The 11,550-nt window shown below is 50.2% G+C and overlaps 1 pseudogene; it reads right to left on the bottom strand.

Moving 5' to 3' along the window:
- Positions 1-9,542: 9,542 nt before the first annotated feature.
- On the bottom strand, positions 9,543-11,046 carry LOC122445171 (annotated as a pseudogene).
- Positions 11,047-11,550: the final 504 nt, after the last annotated feature.

Consider the following 11,550-nt stretch of genomic DNA (forward strand, 5'->3'; position numbering starts at 1 on the left):
GCGAGATGGATGCAATTGTGCGGTAGTTTGAACATTCTTTGGCATTGCCTTTTTTGGGGATTCGAATGAAAACTGACCTTTTCCGGTCCTGTGGTCACTGCTGAGTTTTCCAAATCTGCTGACATATGGAGTTCATCACTTTCACAGCATCATCTTTTAGGATTTGAAATAGCTCAACTGGAATTTCATCACCTCCACCAGCTTTGTTCGTAGTGATGCTTCCTAAGGCCCACTTGACTTCACATTCCAGGATGTCTGGCTCTAGGTGAGTGGGAGTGATCACACCTTTGTGGTTTTCTGGGTTGTGAAGATCTTTTTTGTACGGTTCTTCTGTGTATTCTTGCTACCTCTTCTTAACTATCTTCTGCCTCTGTTAGGTCCATACTATTTCTGTCCTTTATTGGGCCCATCTTTGCAAGAAATGTTCCCTTGGTATCTCTAATTTTCTTGAAGAGATCTCTATCTTGGCCATTCTATTGTTTTCCTCTATTTCTTTGCATTGATCACTGAGGACAGCTTTCTTATCTCTCCTTGCTATTCTTTGGAACTCTGCATTCAGATGGGTGTATCTTTCCTTTTCTCCTTTGCCTGTAGCTTCTCTTCTTTTCTCAGCTATTATAAGGCTTCCTCAGACAACCATTTTGCCTTTTTGTATTTCTTTTTCCTGGAGATGGTCTTGGTCACTGCCTCCTGTACAATGTCACGAAACTCTGTCCATAGTTCTTCGGGCACTCTGTCTATCAGACCTAATCCATTGACTCTATTTGTCATTTCCACTGTATAATCATAAAGGATTTGATTTAGATCATACCAGAATGGTCTAGTGGTTTTCCCTACTTTCTTAATTTAAGTCTGAATTTGGCAATAAAGTGTTCATGATCTGAGCCACAGTCAGCTCATGGTCTTGTTTTTGCTGACTGTAAAGAGCTTCTCCATCTTCGGCTGCAAAGAATATAATCAATCTGATTTCGGTGTTGACCATCTGGCGGTGTCCATGGGTAGACACTTCTCTTGTGTTGTTGGAAGAGGGTGTTTGCATTCTCTTGGCAAAACTCTTGAAGACCTACAAGACCTTCTAGAACTAACACCCAAAAAAGATGTACTTTTCCTTATAGGGGACTGGAATGCAAAAGTAGGAAGTCAAGAGATACCTGGTGTAAGTGGCAAATTTGGCCTTGGAGTACAAAATGAAGCAAGGCAAAGGCTAATAGAGTTTTGCCAAGAAATGGATGGTGAGCTGATAAGAAACCAGAGGAGAAAGGCATTCAACATCTTCCTGGCAGCCAGAAGGGACAGAGCGTGGTGGGGACCAGTGGATGGAGAGCCCAAACTGGGCACCCCTCCCAGCAGGGGCCTGTCCTCCCAGCCCCTGAACAAAAACAGAAAAGCCCCCCACCCCCAAATATTCCTGCTTAAAAATACTACTGTTCAATCTAATGTTCCCATGATGGGGAAAGTGTTAGTTGCTCAGCCGTGTCCGACTCTTTGCGGCCCTGTGGACTGTATGCCTCCAGGCTCCTCTGTCCATGGAATTTCCCGGGCAAGAATATTGGAGTGAGTAGCCATTCCCTTCTCCAAGGTATCTTTCCAACCCAGGGATCGAACCTGGGTCTCCTGAATTCCAGGAAGATTCTTAACCATCTGAGCCACCAGGAAAGCCCCACGATAGGGAAAGTGTCCTAAAATGAGAAGTTTTCAGCACATGCATAGTTGCATTATCTTCATTCATCAAAACGTGGAATCCCTCCATTTGCCCTAAGACATTGTATCTGATAGCTTCTCAGTGCTGGGTTGAGACTAAGAAAATATTAACATCCGTCTACTTTCTGAGAGGTTGTGAACACCAGGCCCTGCAGGCAGCACTGTGACCCCGAGACCATGGCCGCTGTCCCTCCCTCTGAACCACGAGTCCCTGTGCAGAAGTGGCCCTGAGTGTCCCCGAGGGTCTGATCGGGGAGGGAAGCATCCCCACCCTCAGAGAGCCAGGCAGGCTTGTCCACGCAGAACAGTGTGGCCTGTTGCTTTTGTTACTGTTTCTGCAGCCCGCCTCCCTGGGTTCCACTTTCTAACCTGGAGCCTGCAAACCCAGCGCTGTGGGTCCTGGCATCACCCACATCAGGCCCTTCCCTCCAGCACCCAAGGACCTCCCTTGGCCCTCAGGACAGCAGCAGTGGACATAGGCACATCTCTGGGACAGAGTCACGTGGTTGGATAGGAATCACACATGTGCTAGGGGGACATGGTCGTCCAGTTGCTGGACCAAACCCAGGCAGTGTCCAAGCTCGGGGACCATTTTCTCCTCCTTCACTCCCGCCCCACCCCATCTCTTCCCTCCCCTGTTTCTAAAAGGACCAACAGGAGCAAATGCTGTCTGTGCCTCCTGGAAGCCTCTGGCCACTAGCCCCCTCTTGGCTCCTGGGGTCTTCATGGAGGAGGGGCAGCTCAGAGACAGGGGTATAGGGGGTGGCAGGAATGAGTGATGGGGCTGGGGTGGGGCTGGCAGGGGGCATGGCGCCAGGGCCAGAGGCCCTGGAGTCCCTCGGGTGCCAGGCCGGCAGGATCTCAAGCATTGCCTGTCATTGCCCACAATGGTCTTGTGATGCAGGCAGGAAGCTGAACTCCGGAGATGTGGGTAATTGACTCCAACCCCGCCTTAGAAAGGACAAAACCAGAGCCCCCCTCCACCGCCCTGGTTCCACTGCCACCACCTCTCCCAGGAATGCCTGGGGGAGCAGCAGGACAGCCTGGCTCAAGGAGTCCACAGCTTGTCCAGGGCCACACAGTGGTCAGTGGGGGCCAGGCCCGAATCCGGCCCATGGACTACCCTGAGACTCCGCTGTCAGGGGAGGACAGAGGAGAGGCAGCGGGGGCAGTGGACATGGGTGTCGAGGTGACAGAGTTTGCTCGGGGCCACCATCTCACGTGAGCAAGTGAAGGTGGGGCGGGGGACAAGGCAGCTGGAGAGAGGACAAAAGCCTTGGGGCTCGGGAAGGGCACAGTGGCATCCAGGTGAGAGCTCAGAGGGGCTCCTGTCTGGGTCGGGACAGGGCTGAGCTCACCAGCCAGGCCTGGCCAGTGACCCCGTGTGGAGCAACAAGTGTGAGCTCATCGACACTTGTCTCACTGGAGCCTTCTTCCTTGCCTTTTTATTTCTGGGAGAAGCAAACCCCTCCAATTTGGGCATTGGGCAGCAGGACTGTCCTGAAGGAGGAAGGGACTCTAGTCTGTCTCAGGGATTTCAAGCAGCAGCCCAGTCCTAGGCAAATCTCCCGCCTTGACCCATTGAATCCCCATCAGACATCAGAGGCAGGACTCACAAGCCAGCAACCCAGGAGAATAGACTCAGCATCTGATCAAAGGGAAAGGTTGTTATATCTGCTTAAAAGCAGGATCCAGGGAGGGCAGAGACATTACTTTGCAAACAAAGTTTCGTAGAGTCAAAGCTGTGGTTTTCCCAGTAGTCATGCATGGATGTGACAGTTAATGATGGCTTACAGTGAATGACATGAGATTCATGATCTCCGAAGAAGATTTAGCTTTGGGATCAGGGATCCAGGCTTGATCACTCAAGGCTCTTGTGTGGCATAAGTTTTATTACAGTGAAAAAGGACAGAGGAACCTTCTGACTATCAGCAGACGAATGGATAAGGAAGCTGTGATACATATACACCATGGAATATTACTCAGCCATGAAAAAGAATTCATTTGAATCAGTTCTAATGAGATGGATGAAACTGGAGCCCATTATACAGAGTGAAGTAAGCCAGAAAGATAAAGACCAATACAGTATACTAACACATATATATGGAATTTAGAAAGATGGAAACGATAACCCTATATGCAAAACAGAAAAAGAGACACAGATGTACAGAACTGACTTTTAGACTCTGTGGGAGAAGGCGAGGATGGGATGTTTTGAGAGAACAGTGTCGAAATATATATTATCTAGGGTGAAACAGATCACCAGCCCAGGTTGGATGCATGAGACAAGTGCTCAGGCCTGGTGCACTGGGAAGACCCAGAGGGATCGGGTGGAGAGGGAGGTGGGAGGGGGGATCGGGATGGGGAATACATGTAAATCCATGGCTGATTCATGTCAATGTATGACAAAAACCACTATGATATTGTAAAGTAATTAGCCTCCAACTAATAAAAATAAATGGAAAAAAAAATAGATGACATAAAAATATAACACCTAACAGTAATTATAAGAAAAAAAATTTAAAAAAAAAAAAGAAAAAGGACAGAGGAAACTTCTGACATCAACATTGGAAGGGGGGACAGAGAGTGCCCTCCTTGCTAGTCTTATCAAGGCCTTATATACTTTTACCAGACCTACTCCCACAACATACGTCTTAAGATAACAAGATTAGTCAGAAGGTTCTTGTTAAGAAGGAGAAACAGGTCCTGGAGCAAGATACATTGTTGTTATATAATCATTAGTACAGAACTTAAGGAAAAACATAACCTTGAGCAAGATGAGTTTTGTTGTATAATCATTAGCTGTGGGCTTAAAGAAAATAATGTCTTATGTGACTAAGACAAAGCTGTGTAGAAAAAAAAGTTTGTTCTTTTCTCCTGCTTGAGGGCCCTGGACTCCTTATTAACCTACCTAAGAATTAGCTCTCTCAGACCATAAAGAAGGCTGAGTGCCAAAGAACTGATGCTTTCAAATTGTAGCGCTGGAGAAGATTCTTGAGAGTCCCTTGGACTGCAAGGAGATCAAACCAGTCAATCCTGAAGGAAATCAACCCTGAACATTCATTGGAAGGACTGATGCTGAAGCTGAAGCTCCAATACTTTGGCCACCTGATGTGAAGAGCTGATTGATTGGAAAAGACCCTGAGACTGAGAAAGATTGAGGGCAGGAGGAGAAGGAGAGGATGTGATGGTTGGATGGCATCAGTAGCTTGATGGACATGAGTTTGAGCAAGCTCTGGGATATAGTGAAGGACAGGAAAGCCTGGCATGCTGCAGTCCATGGGGTGGCAAAGAGTTGGACACAACTTAGCAACAAGGAGGTCAGAAGAGAGAAGCTGAGGGTGGGAGTACACTCTGCCAGCCTTAGGGGCCCTGGAAGAGAGCTTGGGAACCCCAGGCTTGAGTGGTGAGCTAGCTGGGTCCAGCCACCCTCCAGACAAGCCTCCCCACCGGATGATGGATGTGCCTGTGACCCAGCATCCCTGGACCAGGGAACGAGCTGTCCCTGAACATGGCCAGGAAGTCCATGGGGTCTCTGCGGATGCCTGTTGGGACCACTGATGGGATGCTCCGCAGACATCACTTCTCTCTGGCCTCCCCACAGACCCAGTAGGGCACCTCAGGGCATCCTGGGAAAGAGTCTGGATCAGGATATGGGAAATCGATTCTCTAAAAGCCAATTAACAAAATGACCTTAATTGACCAGTTTTCTGAAAGTCAATTCTCTAAATGAGCCATTTACCAAAACTTCAGACAGAAATTTTAAACCCGGTCTGGGCAGTTGGCCACCGCTGCCTGCCAGCAGGGGTAGGAGTGGGGGCAGAAAACTCTGGCCAGATACCTTAGCTAGGGTCAAGGGCACGTTCAGAAGAAAAGATAGCCGGTCAGGCTGGACCAATGCATGTGGCAAACAAGGCCACCAGAAGGAGAAAGTTTTGGCGACGCCCTGGGTTCTTCACAAATAGACCACGGGGTCCGTCTGGCACTGGGCAGTGGGTTGCAGCGAATGGGACTGGTTCTAAAGACAAGCAGAGGGAAGAAGTCAGGAGTGCGGTGGAGCCCACGGCCACTGCAACCTTAGGCTGGTCCCTCGCCCTCTCTGCACCTGTTTGCCCCATCTGGGTGGTAGTGTAACCGGAGGGAAAGGGACAGGGCACGACTTTTGAAAGAACGACACAGCCTAAGGACACAACATGAACCAGTTAGAATCAAATGGGACCAGGATGGTAGACAAGACTAGACCTCGATCCTCAATCGGTAAGTTAAATGACACACCCAGAGGTGCCATGAGAGTTCCAAGTGGAGTGAAGTCGCTCAGTTGTGTCTAACTCTTTTAGACCCCATGATCTGTAGCCCACCAGGCTCCTCTGTCCATGGGATTTTCCAGGCAAGAACACTGGAGTGGGTTGCCATTTCCTTCTCCAAAAGACCAAGGAGTGGGTGGTGGCCAAAATCCTGGAAATCTCCACCCCTTCCCCAAAATAGTTGGAATAACCCTCCCACTCATTAGCATATGAAATTACCCAGCCTATAAAAACTAACCATGCCACATTTCCTGGCCACACTCGCCCTTTGCAATGGCCCACACTCTATCTGTGGATTGTGCTTCTCTCTGAATCTGAAGAATCCACTTCTTACCTATCACTTTGTCTCTCACTGAATTCTTTCTGTGATGAGACATTAAGAACCTGAGCCTCATTAGGCCCTGAAACCAGGTACTGTGGGATTTGGCTGTGTTTGAGTCCCCACCATGTGGGTTCAAGTCCCAAGCAGGGTTTCGGCTGGGTTTGAGTCCCAGCACATGGGCTCAAGTCCCAGTCTGTGGTAAACAGTTTCAGCAGCAAGGATTCAATGGACCCCAGAGCCCAATAAGTGTCTGCAAGGTCACCGTGCACCAGGCTCCCCTGTGCCTCTGCCGTCAGACACGCAGGGCCACTTTTAGCTTCATTCACAAGATGGCCCCTCAAGGCATCCGGGCCTGTGTTCCAGGAAGAAATGACCCCTGCAGACACTCCCCTGCCTAGCCCTGGAAAAGGGGCAAGTAGAGGGGCTTCTGGAAGCCCCCAGAGGCAGGTCTCTCCTTCCCGCCTTCTCCTCCTGCTGTGTGGAGACACAGGGGATGTGCTACCCGCCTATCACTAGCTGGCCACCACTCCCTCTCGGCCCCAGTCCAGCAGGCCCTCTCTACCTCTCATCTTCCTTCCCTCCCTCCCTCCTTCCCTCCCACCTTCTCCCCTCCCTCCTTCCCTCCCTCCTTCCTCTCTCGGCAGATTCTCTACAGCAGCCTCTCTTTCTGTCATTTCCAGCCCCATCCATGTCACCAAACTGCCCAGTCCACCCTCAGCCACATCCACCTTCTCAAAGCCCACCTGAGCCCTCCTAGCATCTAGTCTGATGATCTACACAGAGATGAACCTGAAGAGGGAGGGGCCCTTACTCCTCCTGGACTCCCCTGCCCCCGGACCCCCACAGACCAACGTCTTCCCCTGGGGCCTCCTCTGGGCTGGGGTTCCCCTGACAGTGCACATTCCCGCTGGACACACGTGGTGCTGGAGTCAAGGTCTCTCTCAGGGGTCCCCACTGTGCAAGCCAGTCATTGAGTGAACTCACAACCCACAAGGCACCCGCCTTTCCTGGGGCTTGATTAGCCCCACTGTGCACCCTTGAGCTGGTCACAAGTGTGGCCAAGTCACTGGAGCCCAACCTTTCAACCGTGTCTCTGATTTTGACCTCGTCATTACTCCTCTGTTCACTGGCATCTCCATCAGCGCGTCCTGGAGTGTCGTCAGCCTGTGTGCCTGCACAGGGCTGACGGTCTGTTCCAAAGTCTTCTCTGAGCCTCCCATGCCCTCTTGATTGGATCCCCAGAGCTGGCGCTCCTTGCTCTATCCGATCGTCCTCAGGCACCCCAGCCACTGCAGGGACAGGATGGCATTCGGATCCTGGGAGAAGAGCTCAGTTCCAAAGTCCAGCTCAGACTTTGGGTCCCAGATGTTGCTGTTCATCAGAACTCAGTCGCTCACAGCCAGAGGCGAGGGTGCCACCAGCGGCCACCAGAGAACCCCAGCTGCCGGTTCCACCTTCCGTTTCTACGTCTCTGCCTCCCCCACCTCGCACACACCTGCGGGCGCTCCTCGCACACACTTCTGCTGACGGCCCTTCTGTCCCCAGCCTTGGGGTGCCCAGTCCCCAAGGGTGCCCCTTCCCTGAAGCCAGTGTCACAACAGTTGAAGCAAACCCACACCAGATGCCCCCAGAGCCCTGCACCACCTCACACCTCCTCTCTCCTAGCCCTGCTCCCCGCCCTGCTGGCCTGAAAGCCCCCCTCGCCTCACAGAGTCAGCCCGGGCTATCACAAATGTTACTCACCTCCTGTAGCCCAAGAGGTGCTAAGAGAGTCACACAACGAGTGAACAGGGGCCTCCTCTTCCCCAGCCCAGAAGAGGCCCCAGGGCGGGAGGTGGGCCAAGACAGGGGGCGGGTGGCTCATCTACACCCACTGGGAGAAGATGGGAACCCGCAACAGTGGGTGAGCCACACCCGGCACATGGACGGGGTCCCTGCGTGATCCTGTGGAAGTGGACACGAGGATTCAGCCCTGAGTCACGGGACCTCAGAGCCCAGCAGGGCTGCAGGGGGCCTGACACTGGGGGATGAGAGCCTTCAGGAGGAAGCCCTGGCAAGCCCTGCGCTCAGACTGTGCTCAGACTGCACTCAGCACTCAGGCTCCGGGAGCCCAAGGTGTCTGCTGGTACAGGGCGGGGGGTGTCTCTGCCTGGTCAGCCGGCGGCTGCCCCTTCCCCGTGCCTCCCTGGGCAGGTGGGCCCTACACAGAGACCACCTTTCTGTGGGCCCTTTTTCTGTTTCAAGGCCCCCAGGCTTCACTTCCTTCGGCTCTCACCTGTCTGGGAGGAAGCCGAACCGATGGATCCAAGCTGCACAGTCCCCAGGCCTCTCCGTGTCCCCGTCTTGGGGCTTTAGATGTGGAGAGAGGCCTGAGTTGCCTCCTCACTGCTGGCGGAGGGGCTGGGGCATGTCTGCCCTGCATCAGCTCTCAGATGCCTGGAGAGCCCCGGCCCAAGGTGGCACTCGGGGTTCTGCTGAGCAGACGCTGGCCCGAGGCTGGTCCCTGCATCTCCCGACTTCAGACACATGGCAGTTAACCAGCTGCATTGCGAGTCCTCAATGGTGTTCAAACTTTACGCACCTGGCCAGTGTCCATCCACCAGTCCTCCTCCTTCACTCATCTTCCTTTGATGCACTTCAGGATGAGTCTTGGCAACACTCTTTAAGAGAGAAAACCAAAGTCTAAAAGTCTGTCTATGGGGCAGGGGTATCTGGATACAGACTGCTGTGCCTTTTTTTCTTTTTTTTTGCTTTGCTAATCCTATTTGTTTATTTCCAAGAGCTCACCAGTTTAAAAAAATGAAACTCATTTATTTCAAATAAATAATACTTCCATGAGGTTCAGAAAGCCAAAACAATATACAAAGGTTTACATTAAAAAGTTTTTTTGCAAAGAGCTCAACTGTATTCTTTGTTCTTATCTTTCCTACCTTCTTTTTCTTGTTTTACAGATGCAGTATATTCTCAAACTTCTCTGTGAATACTACTTGGACTTTTATTTAAAACCTCCTTTAGTTCCCTGCATTAGCTCTGCTTGTCCCATTTATCTTGTGATTTCTCCTTAATGTTCCAGCCTTTCCTCCTGTGTCTAATGCTCCCCTTGTTTCCCGTTCATCTTTTTTTTTTCTGTCCATAAAAGTAATGACGGTACATCTTTAATATTAAAGAAATAGGCTATAAAAAAGTTCATTCTCAGAATTGGCTTTAGTAAAACCTCATTCGTGCTCCTTTGTGGGTGCATAATGAAGTTCCATGAGCTTGTTCACCTTCCAGTATTTCTCACTGACCAATTCCAAAGAGAAAGAGCCTTTTAACACATTGAACTGGCCCCTGGCTGTGGCTATGTAAATGGCATATTGCTTCGTACTGGCTGTATCAAGGTTCATCTGGCTTGATTCTCCTTTGCTTCAAAGTTCTTCTAAAGCTAACCTCACAGCCAGATGCTTGGATAAGTGATCAACAGTGGCATTACCTGAACTCTTCATGTATCTTGTCTGTGCACCGTCATCTTTTTCCATAAACGAGGGATGAAGCCTCAGTACTAATTCAGTTTCACTAGCATGTCCATTACTGGGTCAGATGCCACTTTTGCATTGCTGTTATCAAGTTCAAGCCCAGAATCATCAGATGTTTTGGTCTGCTTGTTACTAGGTCCTGCTTCCAATTGCTATACATGGATGTTTTACTGCAGTGAGAGCTGTCTCCATTGACTTCTGTTTCACTATAATTTTCAATCTCTTACCTCACTGTGGTCTGTTCACAGCCTATGTCTTCAGTCCTTTCTCAATGCTGTGACTGAGTGCTTGTTGAGGGTTATGCTTGTTGATTCTAGCTAACGTTTTTTCTTGATGAGCTTCACACTCATCATGACTTGGTTAAATTTTGCTGATGAGTGCATCAAAGTTTAGGTCTGATCTTAGTGATCTTTTGGAAACTAGCTTTTCCTGACAGGTTGTTGTTCAATCGCTCAGTCATGTCCAACTCTTTGTGACCCCATGGACTGCAGCACGCCAGGCCTCCCTGTCCATCACCAACTCCCAGCGCTTGCCCAAACTCATGTCCATTGATACCATCCAGCCATCTCATCCTCTGTCGCCCCCTTCTCCTCCTGTCTTCAATCTTTCCCAGCATCGGGGTCTTCTCTAATGAGTCAGTTCTTCATATCAGTTGGCCAAAGTATTGGAGCTTCAGCTTCAGCATCAGTCTTTCCAATGAATATTCAGGGTTAGGATTGACTGGTTTGATCTCCTTGCAGTCCAAGGGACTCTGAAGAGTCTTATCCGACACCACAATTCAAAAGAATAAATTCTTCGGTGCTCAGCCTACTTTCTGACGGGTAGGGCATTCTTTATTGCCACCTCTGAGGGCTGTGACAATGCAATCCGCAAAAAAATGATATAAACACTCTTTTGTAGTTGTGGTGTCCTTCAACCTATCCAAACAAACTGGGCGCATTAATTCACTGTGTAGACTTCAAGGTGAAACCACAATTTCTAAGCCATCTGTTATTGCCTCCTGAGGTGTTCGTTCTAATTCATATAAACTGTGTTCCCAGGTTTTGCTTAATGGCTGAGTTCCGTTTGTCTGCACAGCCGGAGAAGTTGTGGCTCCTGCCCCAGCCCGGGGCTCCACTGGCCGCAGCTGGAGCAAGACTCGGGTACAAGCCTCAAGGCACACTAAGGCAAGCCTCAGCTTCTGCAGCGAAACTCTCTCCTTCATCTTTTGAAATGAGGCAACAAAGTTTCACTGGGAGCTGCGTGAATGAGCAGACCTCATCTAATGGCAGATGTTGCTTAAAAGTGATGGGAGAGAAGCTGGTTATGAATCTGTGGTTGGGGGTGGGGGTGGGGGAGCAGGGGCCAAACACCAAACTGCTAAAGGCCTGACTCTGAAGCAGTAACACCCAACTAGCTGTCCTCATTCTGTCTAGATACTTTGTTCAATTTCTGTAAAGAAGAAATCTTTTGTTTTCAGACTGGCAAATAAACATTTGGCTGCCAGATATTCTCCATGAAGGAGTTTGGGGTCAACACTTCACCATAGGGAGCTTCAGTGGTGAGGCCTGCAAAGGAAGGACATTGCTAAGAGAGACAGCAATGAATGAAGACCAGCTCAGAGCAGGGAGCAGACCCCTCCCCCTGTGCATGACGTCTATACCTGCAGGCAGCAAGGAATGCGTCTGGCGCTCCCCAGGGTCAGCCCTCAGCCAGGGGATCGGAGTCC

The sequence above is a fragment of the Cervus canadensis genome, chromosome 7, assembly GCF_019320065.1.
Source record: "Cervus canadensis isolate Bull #8, Minnesota chromosome 7, ASM1932006v1, whole genome shotgun sequence".
Lineage (NCBI taxonomy): Eukaryota > Metazoa > Chordata > Mammalia > Artiodactyla > Cervidae > Cervus > Cervus canadensis.